The sequence below is a fragment of the Mastigoproctus giganteus genome, chromosome 1 (assembly GCF_048544385.1).
Source record: "Mastigoproctus giganteus isolate SK-2022 chromosome 1, ASM4854438v1, whole genome shotgun sequence".
Taxonomy (NCBI): Eukaryota; Metazoa; Arthropoda; class Arachnida; order Uropygi; family Thelyphonidae; genus Mastigoproctus; species Mastigoproctus giganteus.
In genome coordinates this window covers 224466483-224493834 of record NC_143575.1, presented here as the reverse complement: position 1 = coordinate 224493834, position 27352 = coordinate 224466483, and positions in this window count along the sequence as shown.

Sequence of the window (27352 nt, the reverse complement as noted above, 5' to 3'; positions counted from 1 at the left end):
TGATTTAAAGGAGTTCATTTATTATCTAAAGTACGTTTACTGTAATGTAATATTATTTAGTTTAAAAATATAAAATATTATAATGATTTAATTTATTCGAGGCATTCTCAATCATATTTTTTTATTACATTTAGTAAAAAAAAAAGGATACAGAACTGTTTTATAAGCACAAAACAAAAATTTAGCCTATGCATTGGCTCCACCAGAAGTCTACAGACGTCTGTAGGGATCTTCAGCCAGGCTGCCTGCAAGGTTTTCCATAGTGTTGGAATAGATGATGGTGAGGGTCCATACGCTTCACTTGTCGTTCAAAAAAAATCTCACTGGTGTTCATTTGGACTGAGCTGAAGCAACTTTGGAAGCCAATCAAGATGGGTAATATCCTTACAGTGTTCCTCTATCCACTCGTGCACAGTGCAGGCCCGATGATAAGGCGTATTATCGTCTTGAAAGTTCTGTCTGGGAATAATGCAACATGGTAGGGACCCCATAGTCTCTTAAGAGCTGCTGTAAGATCTCACCAGTAAAGAATTGGTCCATACGCACCAGAGGTCCTAGTTCTTGCCAGCAAAATATGCCCCATTAGGCAACCCACCGCCTCCTTTCTGGATAGTGGGCACCGCGCACGATGGTTTCATGGACTCGTGTTGATTGCTCCACACACAAAGGTGTCCTTCGGCGTATTGCACCAGGTATTTGGATTCATCCGACTAGCACTCTCATTTGCAGTCCTCCAGTATACAACCAGCGTGTTGTTGACACAACAGCATTCGCCGTCGACGATTATCAGCACTGTGGAGAGGGTGTCTCCTGTGAATCCAATACGTCTGAGCAGCCTCATTTGGGATATTTTTCTTGCATTCCCCATATTGTATTGCTTTTTATAGTGCCAGCTATAAGCAATAGTTCATTATCGACAAGCGGGTCATAATTCAGTAATCACTGAGTATATTATACCCTACGAAGGCTCCAGAGGGCCTACGTAGGGTATTCAGAAAGCACACGTGAGTGTCGTGGTTTTGTGTCGAATCGGCAAAAGATATAAAGTGACTTTCGGCTATGGTACTGCCCAATAATAGTGAAAAATAACAGTAAATATCTTTTTGTATTTATTACTGAATATTTATTTTTTTAATATTGATTTGTGTTAATGTAGTCGTATTCGTAAATCAAGAGAACGAAGCAAAGTGCCATTCTAAAACTGGTTCTCATGGCTTACATACACTTAGAGAAAATAATCCGTGAATGCTCATAGCGGTGCTTTGAAAACTCAGTTCCAAAGATTATTGATAGAAGATTTGCGCTTGTTTCAAAGCAACAGAGGCTCCAATTTCTAGTCTACGGCGCTTCTATAGCCAGCAGGCCCTGATTCCTCGACTCTTCCTCCCCGCGATCCTGTCTGGATGGATCTGGAGGTAAGATAGTTTCGCCACTGGTTCTGGAGGTTCTGCTAGTGACTAGTTTGAAGTATGGAGAGTGCTCAATTTGGAGATGTCCCATTGCCTAGTTCTTGTGTTCCTGGTTCTCTGTGGAACGTGTTGCAGTAATAACGGTTGTGATGGAAAAAAACTGTTATTTCAGAGACCAGTTTGGGCAGGAGAGTCTTGTGTTTATACGTATTCACTGGACTGTATACCTATTCACTGAGCTGTGTATATACGTATTCATGTTGTAAGGCCTAGTAAACACTGGATAACTCAAAAGGAAAACCTTATTCCCTATATCTAAGACGGATTAAATACAACTACAACTGAAAAGCCCTTCAACAATTTTTCAAGTGGGACGTGGAGGTCCCAAACAGAAAGTTTTATTTATTTATATTTGTAATAGGCAGTCTCTGCCAAAGTTTGGCAACGCTGCTGTCTAATATACAGATAATTTACATAATTCTAATATACTTCTTCCATTGTTTTTGCCCAATTAGGACAGAAAGACCCTCTACGATGACACAAAACTAGATAAATATAGAAAACGGTCCAAAGTCCAGATTATAAAAACTGTCAGCCCATTTCAAAATCCACGGCGCATCATTTTGTTTTGTAAAAACAAAACACGCTAGCGTGTGCTCAATCTACACCTTTTTATATCAGCGGCACAAAGAACTACTTTCCACAGACTCTGAATAAGGAAGTCCCCATGACGTCAAAGAAGTCTTCAAGAAGTTACATCTCAGAGCCTGCAGGCACCAGCTACACTACTGAGAAAAGCCTCTACCATAAGTAGCTGCCTAGAACAGAACTGCCAACACAAGTAGTGGATCTGGGTATAGTTTACCAGTACAGGGAGCTTCCCGTGATAATCACACCAATGCTGACAACACCAACCCCATGGACTACCATTGATAAAACAGGCACAAGAGAGTAAAACGTTGCCTACCCCAGACATTGTACTCAGAACCCGTTTAAGCAATCTCAGGCGGCCGTAGCCGGCTAGAGTTTGTGGTCCTTGATTATTTGAAATTATTTTAATATTCAATTTTATTATGGAATTGGTGAACATAATACCGTATTTTATTATTTTTTTAAATTTTCCATTTATTTATTTTACGGTATTTTTGTTAATATAAGTAGCTCTTTTCCGAGTATATCTTCAGTTGGCTTTGCATTAGCAACACCCCCTTATGTAGGAATCGACTGGTCTGTGATGCTGGCGAAGGCTCAAAGTCGGGAACAGCTAATATAATATTGTAGTTTGCTCACTTGGGGATCAGATTTTGAGTGTCTGCGAGGAAGAAAGTCGGCATCGAGATCTTTCCGACTTCGAACGTGGAATGATTGTGGGGACACGACGTGCAATTGCCAGTATCTGAACAACAGCCAACATAGTTAAGTGCTCCCGTTCTGTGGTGTGACGAATCTACTGCGATTCGCTCGACAGCAGATGAACAACCAATCAAAAGCACAATGACCCAGCTAATCACCCAGTACAACGTATGAATAGCAAGACCAATATCCACACGCACTATATAGACGTTAGCTCGTACAAGCTATGGCAGTCGACGGCCCTCACGGGTACCCATGCCCACTACGAAAAACAAGTAATTGCGCCTTTCATGGGCACATCACCACCAACACTAGACTATCGATATGCGAAAATTTGTCGCCTAGTCTGAAGAATCTCGTTCCCAACTCCATCATGGTTATGGGCGGCGTATCCGCATTTGAGGAAAGCAACAATTGAGACCATGTCATCTGGATGCACTGTTGGTGTTCGACAAGCTGGAGGCTGTGGTGTTATGGTTTGGGGATTGTTTTGGTGGCATGCCCTCGGTCCTCTAATCACCGCTCAATGGGAATGCCTATCTTTCTATTATCGCCAATCAAGTGTACCCCTTCATGATGACAGTGTATACAAAAAAATCAGGAGTCTATCAACAAGACAAAGCGGCACACCACAAGGCCCAGCAGATTGCTAATTGGTTTCAGGAACACAACAATCAATTCTGCGATCTTAACCCAATTGAGTATGTTTTGGACCAACTGGAAAGGACATTCGATGCTACGACCATCTACCTAACACTGTGCGAGTATTACTGGACACGTCATGCAACGCATGGAGAGCACTATCACAGGATGCCCTGCAACGCGTTATGGAGTCCATGATAAGACGTGTACTGGTTGTATTACGGATAAAAGGTGGCCCCACGAGGTATTATGTAGATGTTGTAAAGCTAACTCAGCGTATGTATGAATACATTTTTGTACCCGGGGCTTCACCCCCCCCCCCACCCTTAAACGTGCACTGATTACACAGCTTGGCTTTACTCGTATCACGGGGCATCTCCCAAAATAGGAAAAGTAGAAAATTATAATAATGAAGAATATTATTCAAGAAAAAAAAGAATAACAATAAAAATAAGGTTATTCGTTTTATGTGTTCTAGTCAATAAATAAACCTAATTTTATTCTTCACATAACTTTTTTATCAACTAGAAAAAATCTCCCGAAATTAATTATCCATGAGTTGTCAGCACTTGTGTAGTTCTTAAAAGGGAAACCATTACTTTTATTAAAATTTTGGCCCATTCAGTGGCGATTGATGCAAGAAAGCAATCTTATAGACTACACACTTCTCCCATCCACATCCTCCAAAAATTTGTTCAGCTCTTCCTTGAATTTATTAAACGCATCCACTTCCACAACAAAAGATGGAAATCTGTTCCAACAATTAACCACCCGCTGGATGGATGAAGGCAAACTTCCCCACATCTGGACTTTCCAAATGTCCAGAATTCCAAGACATTTTCATTAGAAAAAAAAAATTAATAATTAAATTTTTGATTAAAATAATTAATTTAAAAGTAACTTTTGCTATAATTTTCAAGTTATAATTTGCCAATTTTCATAATTAGAAACGCTAGCTTTTTTTTTTGAATTATTACAAATAGTACGAGCTGGTCCCCACATTGGCATTTGAACACATTTTGTGTGTAGTGATTACAAATAGTGATACAAAACACTGGCGCATGCGCACATTCTACATTTAATCATTCTTTTGTGATTAAATTCGCTTCTATACTTTGTAGTTACTGTCAATCTCCCGTAGATGGCAGCACCGTACAAGCTTCTAGTGGTGTAATTTTTAATAATGCTACGTATTTTTTTGGATTTCATGTTTCTGCTTGATTTTTTTGTATATGCAATGTAAAATTCATTTTACTAAGCTTTATAGCTGTAGTATTTGTGATAATTTCTATAAAATTTCACATAATCAAGGTTAATTTTTAACAATCATAAATAAATGCATTTTTTTCGGGTTTAAGATTCCACTAAGACCTACAACAATTCACGAAACAGCATGCAGGCCAGGAGGTAAAATTAAAATAATAATAAAAGAGTGTTCTTATTAAAATAAAAATTAGTTCAACTTCAATAGGACATATTTTTCTCCTAAAATGGCACATGACAAATTGCAAGCTACAGTAACAGATTTTAAATAAGTAATCCAAAATTGTTGTTAGAGTCTAGGTTTTAGTTTAAACCATCGATTCCCATCCTGTTTTCACTCAAGTTAATCTTGGACTGAAAAAAGACGCTATACGGGCGGCAGTACATGTAAAGGGTGTGATTGCCATTGAACTCAGTGCAGTTTTTTTATAACCTTGCAGCACACTTGCAGAATATCCCGACATTTGACAGAATCTCAATAACACAGAATGTCAGTTATCTATTTCTTGAACCACTGCTCATCTCAGTTGCCCAAATTAATCGCTGTACAATTCCTTTTGTTTAAAAGCAGTACTTGTGCATATATCCGCTGTGACATTCCCTGTCAGCAAAGACTTAGTAATTTGGAATCTCCACTTTTCGATCTTCTCAGGCTTAAAATCTTCCTACCCCATTCTGTCAAATTCTCTAAACTCCACCAATCCCTTGAAAGTCTTTGATTTCATTTCCTTGAAACTCGACTTCTTCCAGTCCAACTTTCCTAACAGTGAGGAATATTTCCTCGGCGATTTTTATGTTCGTAACTCCAGCTGGCTTCAGTTTTCTAGTCGCACGGATCCAGCTGGTTGAGATGCTAACGCTTTTGCTATTACTATTGACCTCACTGAGTTTGTTCATTTAATCCACCACAATACCAAACAATCTTAACCACATAATCAACACTCTTGATATTTTTCTCTTGAACAACAATTCTAAGTACACGGTCGAGATTAGTGGTCCTCTAGGCACCTCAGATCACAACTTGAGTTAGTCTGTCTCAGGCGATGGTAGCATAGTTTTTTCCTCAGGGCAACTCGGGTTTTTTTGTCCAGCTAACAGCAAATCGTCCACAGAACACACGCAATTTACAGACATAATATATACGGTGCAATATAACGTAAGTTGCTGATATGCCTACAACCCTACAACAACCAACTGTATCAGAGAAATTATTCTTTCAGCAATGATATCCTTTATTCCACGCTCTACCTTCAAACTTCATTTGGTTTTCCAATAAATGTGTCACGGCCGTTAAAGATAAAAATGTTGCATGTCTCAATTGGCTCACATCCAAATCTCCCGGTTCATTTTCTTCCTATACTAAAGCTCGCAACAATTCTAAAACAGTTATTAATCAGTTCAAGCTAGATTTTGAACTGTCTAAGAGTAGAAATTTTGCTTCTTGTCCAAACAGTCGAGCACTTCTTGCCAAAGCTATTCGTCGCAACTTTTGCCCGTCTGAATTCTCACCGCTGTTAAAACCTGATGGTTTTATTGCCACCTCAAATAAAGACAAAGCCGACTTACTAGCAACCTATTTGTCCTCTAACTCTTGTATTGATAATCTTGACAAGCCACCTCCTTCCATTCCCTGTACACTCTACTCAATGCTTCCTGTGGTCTTCTTAAAAGGATGTCAAAAGACCTTTGAACAATCTTGATGCCAAAAAGCTTCAGATCCTGATGGGATTTCTTCATCTGTTTTCAAAACCTGTGCTCCTATTCTGTGTCTCCTTTTTTACACTTTTTTATTCGACGAGTGTTTTTCTTTCTGTTTGAAAACTTGCTCATAACAAACCAGTTCTTAAAAAGGGTGACACACCCCTCCCATTCAATTATCGTCCCATTGCACTTACCTTTACTCTTTCTAAAATAACGGAGAAATTCATTAACTGCCAACTCCTAAACTATTTCGAAACTCTCCACCTGATCAATAATTGCCAATATGAATTCTGTCAGTGTCGATCCAACGGGGATATATTCGCTTATGATTCCAAAAGGAATCATAAGCGAATATATTCAAATTAATTTTCAAGCGAAATGAACCTCAAGCAGTTCCTTTTGGCATTTCCAAAGCTTTTAATCGTGTTTGGCAAAAAGATCGTCTTAACAAGCTTCCATTTTATGGATTTCCAACTGTTTTTGCAATTGGGTACCCAGTTTTCTCTCTGATTGCTCACTGCGAAGGAAAGTAGATGGCTCCGTCCTCTACTCTCCTTTTCTACTAATGCTGGTGTTTTCCCCCAAAGGTTCAGTTCTTTCTCTCACTATTTTCATTTTGTATATTAATGATCTTCTTCTCTTGACCGGTAATCCTATCCATAGGTTTGCTGACGATAGCACACTGCATTCCACTTTCCGGCTTGAGAAACCTCACAAACAGCTTCAACTTCTCGAATATCCATCACCAATTCCTTAAATGCTAATGTCCAGTGGGGCAAAGATAATTTAGTTAATTTCAATCCTTCGTAAACTGAATCCTGTCTAATATCTCGCAAAAAGGATTCTTCTGCACCTATGCTTATCTTCGCCAACACTCAGATTTCTAGACAAGATCACATATTTCTATTAGGGATTATCTTGACTTCTAATCTCTCTTGGCATAAGCATATCACAAATATTGCTTCTCTGCATCTAAAAATGTAGTATGTCTCTTTCGCTGTTGAGGTTACTTTTTTTTCCTAATCAGCAACTTCTCACTTCATATAAATCTCAAATCCGTCCTATCATTGTATACTGTTCAAATACTAGGATGGTGCTTCCATAAACTCTCTCAGGTTCTAGACTCCATTCAAGTTCAATGTTAGCAAGTATCTTTTTTTTTTTCTCCTTCCCAACCTTCAACCACGCATGGTATTAGGTACTATACGTTCTCATACCTTTCAGGGTTGGGGTTTTATATCAAAGTGCCGGGGCACACTGGTTTGGAACCGCTATTTTAAACTGTCTCCACCTGAGAATAATAAGTAAAGAAAATAAGTGAATCAATACAATGTTAAATAAAACAGAAATCCAAGAATAGGAGAGAGAGACAATGGCGTTCTACAGGTTCTTCAAAGACTATTGAAGCGCATTTCCCAGGTGAGACGCAATTTCGAGAGAAAGGCAGCTGGTTCTTGTTGCACGACAACGCCCCCGCCCATTCCACACTTGTAAAGAAATTTCTGAAGATATATGACATTATACAGAATAAATCATCCACCCTCCTTTTCCGATCTAGCACCAGAGGATTTCTTCTTCTTTCCCAAGGTGAAACCGCCCTCAAAGGAAAGAGATTTCAGGATGTTGAGGTCATAAAGAAAAATGTAACCGCCGAACTGAACGTCATCTCTTTGGATGCCTTCGCGCAATCTTTTCAGCAATTTTTAGATCGGTATTAAAAAAAAAAGAAAAAAAAGTGGATTCAATCATGTGGTGATATCTTTGAATGAAAATAAAGCGATCTTTGTGTTCTTTTTATTGCACCAGTCCGGGAACTTTATTACCACACCTCGTATAAACGCAAAAAGTGGAAAAACCCCTTATTTTTGAAAAGAGAATAGTATAAAATGACTTCAAAATAAAGGGGGAAGAGGATAAGAATGCAGTTAAATATGGTATTTATTTCTTTCGTGGTGTGTTTTAAAACAGGATATGACATCATAAATTTACTTCTGCAGAACTGCGAGACTTCCGCGTGGTTATCGTTCATTGCCCTGTTTTGAGAAGAATTCATCAACTTGGCGTTTTCTTTAGAATAAAATATTAAGTTGCAAAAAGAGTATGGAAAAGTGGAAGTACGAAAATAGCTTCCCTGAAATGTGTGGCTGGCTAAGATGGGATCAATGAAGCAAATAGACTTTGACGCGAGTACCACGTGACCATTTCCTGTTTTGTAAGAGAACAAAGCAGACCTATTCCATTAAATTTAATGGAACTGAACAAGATCAGCCATCGAATTGGGGGTGATGATTATAAACTGTCCTTACTACTGGTAATATTGTTTTCAATGGAAAGAAAGAACAAAGGACGTCAGTGCACAGCCTTGTTCAATAAATCGCTTCTATAGCACCCGATATTTTAATAGAAAAATTGCTAACTATTAATCGGTGTGAATTGAAGGAACGTTTCAAGAGATTATTGAATTGTCTGGTGCACTTATGGGCTAGCTTTTTGTCAGGAATATTTTATTCCCGGTATTTTTTTTGAAGTTCCATAAATTCGATGACAGATCATTATGTCTTAAAGCAGTCTTAGGGGTATTATTTTAAAAAAAATAGTAAACTCGCCTTTCGGTGATGTTGGGAGAAGGTTAGTTGTGTATCGGGTATTCAGGATGTTGCCATAAATTACACAGAAAGTTTGTTTTCAAATGCAAAACTTTTGTCTGTTAATTTTCAGTAATGCAATACCGAGGCAACTCGTGCAGATGGAACATGCTCCATATGAGTGATTAGACTATTTAAAGAAAGATTTTACTTCCAAATTGAGATTTTAATTAGTTAAATGACGAATAGGACCGATTTGTACCTGCAATTGAAATATTTTATAAGATTGGAATGCAACAGTGGTAGAATAAACAACAATAACAGTAAAAACAAACAAATGGCATTATGTACAAACGACCGGAAGTACAACAGTGCAATGAAACAAAAACGTATGCTCCTATACTTTTGGTAATGCAGTGTAACAAACCCATTTGAGTGGGTTTGTTCACTTAAACGATTCTACACGTCTATACTACGATGACGTCACTTTTTTCGATAAACTGATAATCATGAATTCGTAATAATTATTATTTAGAGTATTTTATTTAAAAAATAGGTGTATAGAATAATTTAATTAAAAAATAATATATTCTTTAAACATTTCTCATATTTCATTAAAGTAATTTTGATAAAAAAGTGTTTATATTAAATATAGAAATATTTTTAGTTTTCTATTTATCTTATGACAAAAAAAAACATGCTTCATGCACCGACGGTGCACACCACGATCGACTAACTCGGCCAGGTTGCTGATTACATCCACTGTGCTACCCGCGAGGGCTTACACCTAAATGCTTTCTTAAAGATTGGTAAGATATGAATTTACCTTCCAGCATTTGAAAAATGTATGTTCAAGTGTTCAAATACGGCACACAAAAAGCAATTCTGAGGGTTAATGTGTTTTTAATAGCGTGAAAATTTGATTCACTTTATCTTGAAATTCTGTTATATCATTCGATTGTATTTCGCGGAGGCTTTTGGGGACAGATGCGCTTTCTTGAGAACTACCAGCTTGGGACGAGGAAGCAGCTGCATTAGTTTCTCGTTTGTTACCTTCGTCTCTTTTTTTGACGGTTTTTGAAGTCAACCCGATCCCGGATCCATCTTCTGACTTCTTATGAACCACGTGCATCTCATTGCTGTTAGGCAGCATTTCTTTCGGAATTTGAAGCTCATCGTCTCCCACCAGAGCAAACAAATAGTACGGGTCTTCTGCATTGGTTTCCAGAACTATACTGGGTTCTTCCATGCTCTCATACTGTGCCATTTTATCTTTCAACTTATTTTCGTCGTATATCTCAAAATTTTGGCTTTCAGTTGTTTTATCAGTAGGTTTTACCACCAGTGGAACGATGTCAAATATTGGCGTAGGTCGCACCGCTGATCCTTCCACATCTGGTTTTGCAGAGAAGCTATCCATCAAATCCAGGATTGGTTTAGGTACGTTTGGCCCACCGATACCTTCTTGTTCTTTTTTTGTACGTGGTTCCAATAAATGATCTTCAATATCTGGTTTCGCAGAATAACTCTCCATTAAATCTAGGATTGCTTGAGGCATGTTTGACCCAATGATATTTTGTTGTGCTTTATGTACAGGTTGCTCCAATAGAAGATCTTCAATGTCTGGTTCTGCAGAGTAGCTTTCCATCAAATCCAGGATTGGTTTAGGTGCGTTAGGCCCACCGATACTTCCTTGTTCTTTTTGTATACGCGGTTCCAATAAATGATCTTCAATATCTGGTTTTGCAGAATAACTCTCCATTAAGTCTAAGATTGCTTGAGGCATGTTTGACCCAATGATATTTTCTTGTGCTTTAGGTACAGGTTGCTCCAATAGAAGATCTTCAACGTTTGGTTCTACAGTGTAGCTTTCCATCAAATCTAGGATTGGTTTAGGTACGTTAGGCCCACCGATATTTCCTTGTTCTTTTTGTATACGCGGTTCCAGTAAATGATCTTCAATATCTGGTTTTACAGAATAGCTCTCCATTAAGTCTAGGATTGCTTGAGGAATGTTAGACCCAATGATATCTCCTTGCTTATTTTGTGCGGGTTGTTCTAGTAGGTCTTCAACGTCTGGTTTTGAAGAGTAACTTTCTAGCAAGTCCAAGATTGGTTTAGGCACGTTTGACCCACCGATATTTCCTTGCGCTAAGTTGTTGGTATGTTGATCTTCTAAATTGCGTGCATAGTCGTTAACTTTATCAACATGAGGCTCTAATAACAGATCAGATTCTCTTTCAGGGTTATGTAGACTCAGTTCATTGTTAACATCAACAGCTTCATTTACTGCATCGGCGTTAATAGAGTTCTGGCTCTTTTTCGGAATTGGAGAAGGATTTGCGATGACAGTTTGTCTGATTTCGTTTGCTATTCCAACGAAAGGTGTGTGACCCGGAAAAGTCATTATATAACTTTCGGTCTTTTTGGTTTCGCTAGCAAAACTAGCTAACAGTGACTGATACTGAACTGACGGGTCTTCACCGATGACCTCTTTATTCTGCTCAGAAATATTTTCGTCTTCAACTTCTTTCTTTTCTTTGCATTTCTTTTTAGTCCCTAAACCACTTAGAGAAGGTGCTGCTTTCTCTACGTTTGGAAACTGTTTCTTAACCACTGTATGCAAATTTGGGTCCCAACTGAATATTTCTCGAAGATTTACTCCAGCTGAAGAACTGCTGCTGGTAGGTGGAGAAGTCGTAGTTGGCTGACTGCTAGTCGTAGTACTGGTAGCAGTAGTAGCGACAGGAGTAGACTGGCTGCTCTGGGCAGCAAGGATCGGATTATCGTCTGGTTTTTTCCTTGTGGCACCAAACAAGTTAAATGGATTGGGTAAAACCAATTCATCACTAACAGCTTCAGGGCTTGGTTTTAAAGAATTAAACGGAAAATACTGAGGGGATTCGTGTTTCTTTTGATCTAAGTCATCGGAACTAGATTTCATATCAAAAGGTAATTGTGCTTGTTTTGGAATCCGTTTAAATAGAAGGAAGAACTGCTGATTTTTTTCTCTCTTTCTTTTCTGTTTAGACTGATGAGCAAGTTCACTGAATTGTGACTTATATACAGGCGTTAGGACGACAAGCGATTTCTTTATGGGTCCAGTGGCAGCGATATCTGGTGTTGATTCAGCTATTGGCGGACTCGGTTCATTTGGATTCGATTCAGTGCCCAATTCATTTGTAGCTGGTAACTGGACATCTGCTTTGGTTATTTGTACAGATGAGTTTTCAGGGTTCTGACTATCAAAGGAATACACCACAGCTTCGCCCTGACCACTCCATAGATTGGAATGAGAAAGTAGGCTTTGCATAGGATCTACAGGTTCCTGAGGCGTATCCTGTGTCGCTTTTCTCTTTTTAATTTTCTCCTTTAAAGCGTATTTATTGGAAAAAGGTAAATCTTCATCTTCACTTTCAGATGAGGAGGGATCAGTTAGCAGTGCCCTCTTCGTATTTTTATTTTCCTTGCCTTGTTCTATTGAAGTGGCTTCAGCTTTCACGTTTATCTTCTTAGAGAAAGCTTTTCCTTGTTCTGGGTGATTGTAGGAACTTTTTCGCCTCTTTTTGTGATTACTCCTCGTGATGTGTTGGTGAGGACTTTGCTCAGCTAATTTGTCTGCTACGTGATCTTCAGAACGAGAGACTGGTTGTGGACCGTAAGCGGATATACTTTTACTTCTTTCTGAATATTGTATCGGCGAGAGATGTTTTTCGATTCTGGAGCCCTATGAAAATTGCACGTTATCAGCAACTCATAATTAACTGCATAAAAAATTAGAAACTTCATAAAGCGTATTAATTTTCGAAAAACCAAACATTATTGCCACCTAGTGGTATAACATTCAAACTTCGTTTTCTAATTTGAATTTAAAAAATAATATTAGGAAAGAACAGGTGTTTAAATAAATTTACATTTATTAATTAAAATTATGAAAATATTAAAGTATAATTAAAATTTTTAAATTTAGTTTTATTATTCCTTATAAGATTTAGAAAAATTATTTTAAAAATAAAAGGAATAATTTCAAAAGGTTAATGATGCCTCAGTTTTGTAAACTTGGTTTGTTCTTCGCTAAGTACAAAACTGACGCTTGTTTTTTTCAAATCACATACAGTAATGTTTTTAAACGATTACATTAAAAAGAACTTAATATTTTAAAAAAATTAATTAAAACGAAAATTAATGGTGATTAAACGTTTTTAAATGGCAGTAAATAGGGTTGATTTTCTAGAAAAATGACATTGTTCACTATATAGCTGGAATCTCACTTTGATGGCAGACCGGAAATGCTTCCAAAAAGCAATGCAGCTGCGCATGAGCAGTTCATCTTGCTTGAGTGACAATACTACATTTGTTAATACAGTATAAAATATTAAAAATCGCAATTTTTTTAAAATTAAAAATAAATTTAAATTTGATCATTAAGATTAAAATTAAATTTAAATTTGATCATTAAGATTAAAATTTAATTTAAATTAAATTTTAAATTGAAGTATAAATGATAAGATTGAATGAGCAATTTATCATATAGGTGATATTTTACCCTCCAGATGGCAGTAGTCGGAATTTAGGCTTTTACTTTGCAAGCCGCTTTGTTACGCTGGTAATCAAAATAATTTGCTTCCAAAGAGGGAAGCTTTAGAAACAAGCCATATTCAGTGCCACACCAAGGTATTTTCGCGCCCCGGGCAGAAAGACTTTTGATGCCCCCTTTACTAAGGATATATATATATATTTTTTTTTTTTTTTTTCATGATTTGTAAAATTTGGCGCCCCTTAAAGAATGGCGCCCCTTAAAGAATGGCGCCCTAGGCAAGGGCCCTGCTGGCCCGTGTTTTAATCCGGTACTGGCCATATTTATAACTAAAGGCGATCTAAACTTATATATACGCCATTTATATTTACTTCTATCTACTTCTGTTCAGGCACTGTTTGTGCATATATGAAATACGATTATAGTTCGTACAGAAATATTCTAAAAGATATTCTAGGGTATTAATGTTTACTCACACAACATGGCTTGTCTTGACCGACTTCTTTTTTGACTTTTCTTTCAGGGCGTTTATTTTCAGGAATGTTATCGCGGTCTTTCTCATACTCCTGAAGGGTTACCGTAATATCCTGCAAAATCATAATTCAGTACGTTTTCGTTAAAACCCTGGATGCAATACTGCTTCAAAATCGATACATTATCCAAATAATCCAAAGCTAACGTTTACGTGCTGTTACCTTTTTTTTTTTCCCCCTCCCTATTTCATGTAATATTTTACATTTAAAGCGAAATTCTTACCTTCTGCATTATGTTCTCTGAATCCCCAGTAATTCCCGATAATTGTGCTCCCTCTTGAAGAGAGAGAGTAAGACACATAAGGAGGAGAAAAGGAATAACTGGTGTGACTTTTTTCCGCATCCCTGAATGACTGTACTTATGATGACATGTTTTTCACTGTTGTTTAAACTCGAGGTTTTCCAACACCAGTAAACGTAATATTGTTTCATCTTTTATTAATAATGTAATACGTCATAACAATGCGCTTAAAGATACACATTGTTTTAGGTTGTTGTTGTTGTAGTGGGGTTTCAGGAGCATCAGCCACTAAGGCCATGTTTATTGTCTATAAATTGCGTTTGTTGTGTGGTCGATTTTCTGTTTTCTGCAAGAAAAACACGAGTTTCGGAAGAAAAAACCATGCCACCCTCGCCTGAGACTGACTAACTCAGCCACGTTGTGAAAAAATACCCATAAAAATTCCTCATGTCATCGACGGGACTCGAACTCAGGTCTTTTCCATCCTGTAGGGGAGGACGGCGATCCTACTAACTGTGCTGCCCACGAGGGTCACGGCCCGGAAGATGACCGGGGATTTACATAGTGAAGAAATAACTGGCAAGGAGGAAGCTGACATCAAAGATATTCAGTATCCTCCCAGTCAGGTGTTAACAGGCTAAGTGAATAGTACGTTAGTATAGTTAGTTGGTTAGGAAACTTTAAACAATATTTTCTTCAATACACTCTAAACAGGAAATGGTGTATTATTCAAGTTACAAGAGATCATTCAGTTACGTTGTTTATAATATCACTATTTATATATATACACAGATGGCTCATTAATGCAGAATAACAGGCCTTTGGTCTAAGATTTTTCGACAATACTTCCTGTTGGTAGTGAACTTACAAAGGTCTGCATCTAGTGACTGTGCAACTTTCTGCATTTGCCCAGGGAGGTATCTATTAGCCAAATGAAACTCGTTTCTGTTGGTGGTTAGTTTAGAAATAATAATTGTGGGATTTCTATTATTCCGATTTTAATGAAATTTGGGATGGCTTAACAGATGTTTCGAAAACAGAGAAATATAAAATATCACAAAACTCCAACTAATAGATGTCGAGTTATTACAATATTACGGATTGACTGAAAAAAAAAATATATTATCTGTCGTATTTTATTGTGAATAGAGTCCACTTGACTCTATTCACAATAAAATATGGCGAAATAAGGAAACAGGTGAGTTGTATCCCATTAACCCCCAATGGGATACAACTCACAATGGGCCACAGTTCTGTTCTCTGTCGAGTTCCGTTTTAGCTAACAGACTCTAGACGTTATTTCATTTGGAGACTACGAGGAATGCAGTACCATCCCTCCTTGTTCTTTATTAGTATTTAATTATATATAATTGGCGTTTCACAATTTTATTTGCAGAAGGGTACTTTTCTCTAAAAATATTTCGGAAATTTAATATTTTAATTTTTTTTTTTACTAGCTACGTGTCATGAATTTTTAAACATGAAATTTAATCCTGTATAGAGAATTTTTACGTTTTTAGGACTACGTGAAAAAAAGGAATCATTCAACCCAAAATTTCATTGCCACTTGAAATATAGAAATCTTAATTATTAGTTAAATTACCGTACCTTAATTAATTTTTCTTACATACCTGTGATATATAAACATAAAAAAAAAATGTATGGCTAAAAGAAAACCGTACAATCTAATCTAAACCTCAGCTCCTGTAATTTGAATTTATGACCCCTAGTTCTGGACTTCTTTATAACGGTGAAAATTCCACCTTCATCCATTTTACTAATCCCTCTCAGAGCCTTATAAGCCTCAATCAGGTCACCTCTAAGGTGCCTGGTTGCCAAACTCTGTAGTACACATATTTGGAGTCTTTCCTCGTACGGTCGTCCTTTTTTCCGATCTCACCATTCGAGTTCCTCGTCTTGGGATAATTTCAAGAAACTCGATGTCTTCACACTTCAAAACAATATTCAAAATGCAGTTTTACAATTGCCTTATACAGTGGAATTGTGACCTCCCTATCTCTACTGGATATCGTTCGATAGCTCACCGATAGGATACCATGGGCTGCTTTCCTGGCAGCCTGTTTACACTGTTCAGAAAACGTCATATCTGCCCGTACTGTAATTCATAGATACTCCTCCACTGTGAGAACGACAGGGATCTGTGATCTTTTTAATTCAACTCCTATCAAGGGTATAATTTATTTGTTATTCCCCACGTATAAGACTTTGAATTATCAGCATTAAAACACAGCTGTCACTTCTCTAGCCATCTTTGAAGTCTGTTCAAGTCATCCTGAGCCCTCGTGGGTAGCACAGTTGGTAGGATTGCTGTCCTCCCCCACACTGGGTGGAAAAGACCAGAGTTCGAGTCCCGTCGATGATGGGATGAATTTTTATGCGCCCTTTTCACAATGTGGCTGAGTTAGTTGGTCTCAGGCGAGGGCAGCATAGTTTTTTCCTTACTGAGACTTGGGTTTTTCGTCCAGCAAAATAGAAAATCAACCACCGAATACACGCAATTTATAGACAGTATACGATACGTGGCACAATATAGCCCTATTTTCTCATGCTTCTAAAACCCCTATAACAAAAACAACAAGTCATCCTGAAGGAGGGCAGTTTGGCACTGATCATTAACGACTCTGCCAATCTTTACATTATCAGCAAATTTTGATATCACGCTTTCTATCCCTTCGTCGATGTCATTTATGAAAATGAGAAACAACAGTGGTCCAAGAACCGATCCTTGAGGGACTCCACTCCTGACCTCACACCAGTCTGAAGAATAGCTAATCACAACCCTCTGTCTTCTGCCCTGCAGCCACCCATCAATCCATCTTAGAATCTTACCAGTAATCCCAACCTGCTCAAGTCTGCTTATAAAGTAACCTCTCAGGAGGGACTGAGTCTAATAGTTTTGCTCAAATCAAAATAAACTATGTCGAAATTGTTTTCTAAATCCAGCTTGTGAGTAACTGTGTCAAAAAAGCCTACTAAGTTAGTAAGCATGATTTTCCGTAAATACCATAAACTATCATAAAATGTTCCATCAATGGCTCATTCACCTTTCCTGTTTTAAAACAAGGGTATGGGAAGGGTATATATTTACGAGGACCTAAATCTGAAAGTAGAGCACTCCACCATCCTAGCATATGCTAATGACGCCAACGTGCTAATTGAAGCAGACAGCAGAGCAAAGCTTAAAGCCAGATCTACATTTGCCTTAACCAAAATCCAGATGTGGTCGCACCTTCATAAATTGCGAATTTCACCCGAGAAAACCCTTTAATTAAAGGAGAGCCCTGAGTCCCAGAAGATCACACCTGTAGACCTTGATAATCATTCATTTAAACTGGTAAAGAAGCTCAAGTTTCTCGGTGTAATCGTTGATGACAAACTTACATTTTATCATCACCTTGTCCACTTACCTGGAAATATAAGAAAATAAAGCTTAACTCATGGCCATCCCCTTGGTTTTTAATCAGGTCTCGATGCCACTTATATTCTCATGGGACACGTTTATTAAACCAGATGCTTCCCGACCTGGGCCTCACCGACAGTCCAGACCCGCCTTTGTTCGTAGCCTCTTTGAGGACCGGGAGCACGTACTGTACTGCTGTGAAAATTACCATCCTTTCAAAAGCATCATGTTGGCAAACCTCCACACCCTTCCACGTAGGAATGAATATTTCTTTGTCATGGGCAGCACTGCAAAGAACTCTTCACATTTGCAGTCAATTTTCACACAGAAAAGGTCTCTTAAAAAAAAAAAAAAAAAGAGCAAACTGCAACAAAGGCCACACCGCTCCAAATCGGGGGTTCCACTACGATCTAAGCTCCTTCCACAACGTCATCTTACCAACGAATTTACTCCCACCTTCCAGGGAAACAGGAAATGAGAACTGTGCAGGCGTCCTCTTCAGGGCGCGGATCTGCTGATCTGTCAAGGTTTCCTTGCACATGTATACTCTCAGATTGGTTAAGTGCAGCCGAAATCTCATTTGCCAGATGCCAATCTGACGCTCGCCTTTGCAGACCCACCCGCCTTGTTCTGCAAGCTGTCTTCCTTTCCCTGGCCTTCGGTAGGCTCCCAGAGCAGGGGCGATTTCTACTCATCCTCCTCAGCTCTTCTCTGGGCTAGAGTATGCCATCTTTCCTCATCGTCCTCCATTTACCTACTTTGACTCCACCATTTGTACTATCTTCCCCACTCTCTCCTCCTATCCATCTGGATCCTGGCAATGTATCCATTTTTTTATTCTTCTTTTCTTTTCAAGGTTTCAGTTTTTATCCTTGAAATTTTGGTCGCCCTATTTTAAACCACTAATTTATATACACTGCAAGACAGTGAAATGGAGGAACTCTGAACGAGCAGGAATACTGATAGAACACTTAGGTAATAGTAGTAGTAGTAGTGGCATGTGATGCAAGAAAGCAAGTGTATGAGCTTATGCAGCATCAGCAAAAAAAAAAAAAAAAAAATCACACCATTCCCTCCAAATGCCTGTCCAGTTCCTTCTTAAATTTATTCAAACTATCAGCTTCCACAACGACAGATGGAAGTTTGTTCCAGCAATTAACCACCCGCTGGCTAAAGGCAAATTTCCGCACATCTATTCTACATCTGTCTTTTCTTAATTTGAATTTATTGCCCCCTTAGGTTCGTAATCTGAACAAGTGGAAGGATCACATCACATCAGAATTCAAGGTGCTCAACCCATTCAAGGCCTTATACACCTCAATCAGATCACCTCGCAGGTGCCTAGTCTCCAGCCACTGAAATTTGCAGAACTTAAGCCTCTCTTGGTAAGAGGATCCCTTCATTCCCCTCACCAATCTTGTTGCCCTCTGTACACGCTCAAGTAAATCTACATCCTTCCTAAAATGAGGTCTCCAGACCTGTACGCAGTACTCAAGGCGTGGCCTGACCATTTCCTTATACAGAGGGATAATCACCTCCTTTTCCCTGCTAGCAAAATTCCTATATATCATTGACAAAACCCCATGACCTGCCCTCGCAGCCTGTCTGCATTGCTCAGAAAACTTCATATCTGACTGCTTGTGAACTCAACGATCTCTACGTTCGTTTTCATATCAGCTGAAGCTTCCCCCCGACTAATCATTTGTTTTTGGTGCTGAAACTTCAATGTCACAAGTGTAATTTAAAAGTGCTCCACATCTTGATGTCGATGCATTTAGAAGCGAACTATATTTTCTCGATGCTGCATACAGACTTAAGCCATGCCCTGCTTGTACAATTCATAAAAAAATGCATAATCTTAGTCGCATTTGTTATTCGCCATCGATTTGGAAAGTTTGAATAGAAGTCTTTTCGAAAGATCTTTTCATGTCGGGTTCAGTTGATCCAAGGAATATCCCCACCCCTCCCCTCCCCACACACAAAATTCCTCAACGTTTTCACTATACAAACAGACTGTCAAAATAATGAATTTATAGGATTATTATCAGTTTAGAAAAAAAAGATTTTAAAAGAGAATTGAGTTAAATGATAATTGTGGGAGAAATATTTTTCAGGATATTAGAAGAATGTGTGGGTAGGAAGGGGTGTGTACTCTTCTGAGAACGAGTCATTATGAGCTAATTTGTCTCTTCGAAGTGCACGCCCACAACTCCTTGGAACAGAGTCCATACAACACCTGCAAAGTGGTTACTATTACCAGCTTATTATTAGATGCTGTTTTATATAGCAGCATGCATTTAAATTTTTATACAGCAACGTTTATGATTAACAAATTATCTCTTTTTCTTGTTTTAATAAAATATAAAGTTTAGTTATATCAGTTACTGGGAACGTATAAAAATTATTAATTTATTTTCTATTTGATTATACAGAAATAAAAAATGTACAGTGAATGTTTAATGCTTATGTCTAATAATAAAGCAGTTTCGTTTTCCACCGATAGATGGAAGCACAATTGAAGCAATTTTCGACAACTACAGACTGTTTAAGACAAATTTCCCATTTCGAAGCTTTCTTTTCCAATATTATAATTTCCCAACACAGATTGAATCATTAAAAAAGAGCAGCAATGTTTTTTTTATTTCATACGTACTATGCTTATCTTTATATTTCGCTTACTTGGCATTCTAATCATTTAATAAAAGATAACTTAAAATTAAAGCGGTTTTTTTTTTTTTTATCTATAAAACTTTCAGTTTGTTCTATATTTCGGCTGATTTCATATATATATTTATTATAAAATTAATATATAAAATATTTTATTATAAAATTATTAATAAATCATTTCTAATATTGAATGCTGTTATTCTAAAAGAAATAACAATTTTGTAATGTTTAGATATTTTTTTAAATATTTCTGTGAACAAATAATTGGAATTTTAGATATCATTTTAAATATTTATTAATATTTAAATGATCCTGATGAATTATGAATAAAATGCATCCATCACAAATATTTTACAAATATTAATATTTCGTTATTATAAATTATTTTGTTAGATAATTAGCTGCACCCACATGCTTATTTATCTATTTTAAAATCTACAGAAAATTAAGTTATAATATATTATGATACACTCGCTGGTCAAAATATTGGAAACCTTTCGCAATTCGAGTCAATAGATAATTAAACGTATGGTATGCAAATATAAGTTGGCACATGGCAAATAATTTGTATTAATTTATATCAGATAAATAATGTACGCTTTCCTGGGGTGTCTTAGTCGATCTGGTCATGGGGTAAACACGTGATCTTTCCGATTTCCTTCATAGTCCCATCAACTCCAAGACTGGACTGTGAAAAAAAGATCATGTGGTCTAAAGGGTCTCGATTTACACATTTTTGCACCTGTGGTGAGTGAAAGCGTGACCTGAACCTCATGAGGCCATGCACCCACTCTGTATTCGTGTCCATCACTCAAGCGGTTGGAGATGGTATCGTGGTATGTTCTGTTGTTACAGACTCAGTCCTTCTCTCACCGTTAGAAGGAAGTGTCACCTCCAGTGAATATCTTTTTTGATGCATCGGACCAACTTCACCCTGCAATGCTTCGTTTTTACCTGAATTGCGATGAAATATTTCATAAGGATAACGCAACTATCCACCGTGCAAAAATTTTACCTGAGCCGATCGAAAAACTTGTTCAAAATTTCCAACATCTATTCTGGTCGCCTAATTCTCCAGATCTAAATCCAATTGAGAATGTCTGAGATATTCGACCACAAAACAGCAGCTAATATCCTGATGGAAGACTCGTCAAATCTGGAGCTAGACTCCCTCTGACACCTATAGGCTGTAATTCGGGAAAAAAGTGGGCCTACCAGATATTGAATAAGGGTTTCCAATTTTTTTTTCACCAGTGAATGTATGTTATATGTTATTACTAAGAACTCAATTATAATATGTTAAGGTTATGGCATTTTTCGAAGGTTTCCAGTAAACTAAACCGAAACAACATTAAATAGATTAATTTAATAGATAATTACATAAATTAAATCGATATATGTAAATGAAAATTGATTCTGCGACCAGAAATGATCTTTTAACTCGAAATATAATCCGTAATCTTCATATAAAACCAAAAGACAGAAATCTGACACAAAAACCCGTCACTAATCAGTGGACCAGTCAGCATTATCTTCAAAAAACTACATTACTAATGACGACAGTAATCCCCACTTCAAGAAGAGAACAGTCTTAAGTTCCGAGAATCGTCTCATAGAAAGAGGTGCACCGCGTCTTCCTAAAGAAAACCGAGGATTAAGATCAACGAGCCGTGCAGGCCCATCGTGATCAAATTGGATTTGTTGCTTTACTTTTTGACGCAAGCGTCAAATGAATGGAATGAAAGGATTGGATTAAATGAACATCGCCAGTAAGTTTAACGACTCCGGACAACTGTGTCTTGTCTCCAATGTAACTTATAGAGTCGTTTTTGGCTGCAAAATATCAGATAACTCTAATAATTACACTACCTCACAGACCAGAGGAATTTGCGACCGGTCATTTGACAATGAATATTGTCACTGACCACATTTTTTGGTCTTCTGTAGCCGAACCAGGGTTCGTTCAACTATGTACTTCCGAGTTTACCATTTAGATAATGATTATCATAATGGTACGTGGCTCAATGGATTTTTAAAATCCGATCTCAATGTTTATATTGGTTTTTGCGCTGGTCAATAAACAGATACATGGGAACAGGGAGTCGCAGAGGCATTTCGGGTAGCTGAAGTGCAAGAGGGGATGTCCAATGAAGTCCAACTATTTCCATTAAGAGGGTGGTGCATTCGTCATCAGTATTACGCTAACCATCACATTTTGTCTTTATTCATATTTATTTATACAATAAATAAATAACTACGCATCTTTTAAATAAATACTCTAATGCAGGAAGTATTTTATAAATATAATTTTCACTGCATTTTCACTATTGCGTCCAGTAGCACTTTGTGGATGAAACGGTTACTTTAAATCTCCAATAGATGGAAGCACAGTTGCACGAGGCAGTTATGTGATGATTTTACCATCATCGTTATTTTACTTGGACTGCACAGTAGATTTATCAAATGTTGTTTCCTCTTCTTTTGCAATAGTTGAGCAACAGAACAGCTCTATGTTGTCTAACGTTTCCTACCACGAGAAGAATTCGTTCCTGGGAAAAGCAATGTCCCGTATGAGCCATTAGTAACTTTCAGCTGGTACTTCTTCTATTGCTGAACGAAATTTTTAAGAAAGGATGTGGGTAACGAAGGTAACAGTTTTAGCTACAGTGGCAGACAAAAAAAACCTACATCACTTGTGAATTTTGCAAATAATGTTTGACCGGCGGGGAACTTTACAGTCGGTGTTATGCAGTCAGGATGGTATGCCTCCGATTTTCGTCTTCTGACATATTGCTTCACATCCGAGCGAGCCATGCAGGTTGAATTTCGATTCATCAGAAAAGAGGACGGTGTTCCATTGCTCTTTTGTCCGTGACACATGCGTTTTAGCCCAAGCAAGTCGCTTCTTCCTCATTTGTTGGGTCAACAAAGGCTTCTTCTTGGGCCGATAGGCATGCAGACCACATTCTGAAAGCCGCCTTTAGATTCAACACCAGAGGCCATCTCAAAGTCCAGTTTTAGATCAGGAGCACTAGCATGGCGATTACGAAATATCGATCTTGGGAAGGCGTAATCACTCTCTCACGGCCTGATCCAGATCTTCTCTTCACATCACCGGTTTCACGCTTTAATTTCAGCACCCGGGATACTGCTGACTGGTGACAGCCTATTCTATCAGCAATTGCACGAGTAGAAAGCCCTTCCTGGGACAGAGCAACAGCTACACTTTTCCTTGGTGTCAACTGAACATATGGAGCCATGCTTACACCTCAGCAAAACAGGATACTAATGAGCGTGTATACCCTTCCAACGCAGTATTTATAGAAACGGCTGATGCAATACCTTGCAATTACTGTCTGATGCAATAGAAGAGTTATCTGACGCAATACCTTTGCTTTGAGACAAACAAAATGACTAATCAAACAATATCTTATACGTTTCACTAAAAATGTTACTTTAACTTTTTTTAGGGTGATGCAAAATTCAAATAAGGAACCTTTGTTGAACCTCAATTAGAAGTTTCGAATGTGGGGAGTTTTGAACATAAGTTAAACCTCGTTATTTGGCTGCAGAGCAGTCTTTAAATTCCTAGTACATGCGATTTTATTTAACAAAAAAACTCTTGTTGTTAACTATAAAAATTTACGTTGGCAAATGTCAGTATATACGTTTTCCGTTCGCATCTAGTTCTTCTTTTTCTGAATAATCTCGATCTAGAGCAGTGGTCTCCAAAGTGGGGTGCGCGAGATGATCTACAAATGTATAGTTCTGCTCTATAGTTCCCAACTACTGTTTGAATTTTACAGATATTCATAGAATGTTATTATTATTTATTTAGTTATGTGACTTGCTTTCTAACTTTTCTTTGTAAAATATCGCGAGTTTTTCGGCGTGTAATTAAAGTAATTGCTCTGTATTGCATCATTATATACAAAACAAAATAAGCGCTCTAATTCACTGCTAGGACAGCACGCACGTAATAATTCATCTTCAACGATCTTTCGGTTACATAATATGAAAAAAAGAAAGGCGTGATTTTTGTACTTTCTCTGCATTACGTTCTGCATTACGTATGTGCTTTGACATTTGTATGGTTCTTACTGTGGGGAGGGGGGGTAAATCATAAGCAATTGAGATTGGCAGAGAGATTTTAAACATCTGGAAGTTCTTATTAGATTATCAGAAATAATTTGCGTCATTAGTGAGAGACAGCAAAGCAAGGAAGGCAACTGGAGAGATTTTCGCATTTGTTTATTTTCTCTCATTCACTCACACAACGCTTATTAAATTAACAAAGCATTTCTAATTTGGTCCCGGCTCTCTGGAATATTATAATCAACACGCACGTATTTCATAAGAAAGGTTTATTATGAAATCCAAGCTGAAAGCTAAAAAATTTGTCGTTGGCCTAACACACTTCGAAGAGTATGTTGGAGCCAATTATCCTTTCTGGATTTAAGATCTGAGGTTAAAAAAAAATACATTTCTTGACAATAATGGCGATTGCATGCTAGAGGGGATACAGACGGTATGGTACATAAGCTCATGTTAAAGGAAACAGATGCCTCTACTGACCTGGTCCATAGGGGTCTACCCCTTCTGCGAAGGAAGGAGGGAGACGACCCAAGAAATGAAGTAAGGATAGAGGGAAGGGAGATAAAGTGTTGAGAAATAGTGGGAACCATGCAGAGCCGATCTCCCAGGCGAGCAGGAAATCAAAAGCCGCTAGTGGAAGAAAGCCCTTGAGAATAGTGAGTAAGGACAGCAAGAGTGGAAGTTGATAACAGAGATAGAAACAGGAATGAGCGCCGAGAGATCGACAGAGAAGGCACTCCTTCACAAAAGAGGAAGAGTGCAGGCACAGAGACATCCCAACACCAACACAGTGGTCTGCGATGAAATCCTACCCAAAAGGGTTTCCAATGATCTTGAGGTTTCATGCTTGATTGTGGAAAAAACCAAATTCGGATTTAGCCCAGATGAGAAAGCTAGAAGGAGCCGGTGGGATGGTAGGCGTGGAAACAATGCCCAGAAGGCGATTTCTTCGCTTCAAGAGAGCTGTGCAAAATTATAGGAAGGCGTTGAAGGCTTACAATCAGGAATGGAACGAATGAGGAGCTGGAAGATTGGTCCGAAGAAGCTGTTGTCTGAGATCAAGGTAGGCCGCGCAGTCCTGCAGGAGATGAGCCCATTCTTCCTTCTCGCCGCAGGTATAAGTATCCTCAACTATTCCAAACTGTTTTAGGCGGGCCTTGATGGAGTTGTGGCCGGTCAGCAAGAATGTAGTTTGCAGGTTCGGAGTAAACCAGGCCAGGGTGTGTTTGGTTAAGAAACTGATGTCAGGTATTCATTTTTTGGTGGCTTCACATTTGTTTCCAGAGGACCAGCGGGACTGCCGTAGGTTAGTAATTTTGGACCAAAATCTGTTCTTATCCATGGCATGATTGTCTTCAGCAAGAGTGGAAATTTCCATGAAGTTGGTCGGTACATTGGTCCTACCTCTGTAGAGGAGGCCACGAAAGGCAATGTAGACATATACACATGTGTATGATATCTTATATAGGACGGCACCTGAACTTCAGTTCAACTCCGCCTTTGTACACTGTGTTGAATACAGAACTCTGAAAAAGGCCATGTGGGGGGTGGTTAGTTAGAGGATGATTATTCTGGGGGGATAATATTTTTTCTTTTATTATTTATTATTTATTTCTTTTATAATAAATCCGTTAACCTTCCAGACCTACCACTTTTAATTTTGTATTTCTCAATTAAATTTCCCCCTTAATTTACCACCCTCCACGTTAACACCTGACTTGTATACTGCACAGAAGATCACAGATTCTGGGGGAATAATAGTTCGTGAATGTCTCCTCTGGACTGGCTGAGTATTCAGAATGACTCAATACTACACATGATAAACATATACAATTTTGTTTATTTCACAGTATATACATTAAAGAATTGTATCATACAACATCAATTGGTATAATGTTAATTACTGGCATTATATGTGGGTTAAGATGTAAAATTAATAGCAAATGATATAATATGTCTCTTCGTGTCTTTCTGCTTTTTCTCCTTCTGGTTTAGGTTACATCTCATAACATTATTTTTTCTTTCTAACAGTTAAACTTCCCAACTGGAATTACCTCAGTGGGCTTAACACCTCTATGGATATTGTCCTAGATTTATAAATCCCCGCTATAATCTTTCATTAATTTATCCCTTCCAAAATAATTCAATCTTAATATCTTGTAACGTTTCAAGTACATAGAACACCTTTACTTCTTAACTTAGAACATACCAGTCTCACGTACATGTATCTAAATCTTCCTTGCTTTAACTTATCCTTGAGATGAAGTACATACATCTATGAACCCTTTTCTTCCTTTTATACTAATCAATACCAAATCTACTATCAACTAAATAAACATTTTTGTAAAGTCCTTCTCTTCAAATCTAGCTTAAAATTATTATCTCGTACTTACATATTAACTTAGGGAATCACTCTTTACACTACCTTTTCTCAGTTCAGGGGCGACTCATCATCGACAGCATAGGGCATCATCAGGCTCCAACTGGAATTATTCATCGGCAAAGTACTGCTGTTCATCTACAGGGATTCTCCTACGTTCAGGAACTCGCTCTTCATTACATACGGCTATTAAATAAGTTGCTCCGGCCTGCTTTTTGGGCGTCTGATCAGTTCGACGAAACTGGGAAGCATAATAGGATTATCAGGACTCTTCTTACTGCTTTATTAAGAAGCCTGGCTATGTAGCTCTTCCTTATCGTTCTATGGTGAGGCTTTTCGATCCTTTTTTCTCAGCTCCAGCATAGGTGTTTCCATCTTTCAAGGATTATCTCCTTCCTATTTCAACAACTCTTAAACAGCATCTCCCACAACTCATTACTCTGGCCGCCACTTTCTGGCGATTCTCCCGACACTTCTCGGGATTTCTTTCCAGCCGCACATCACTCAGGCATCTCCACGGGAACT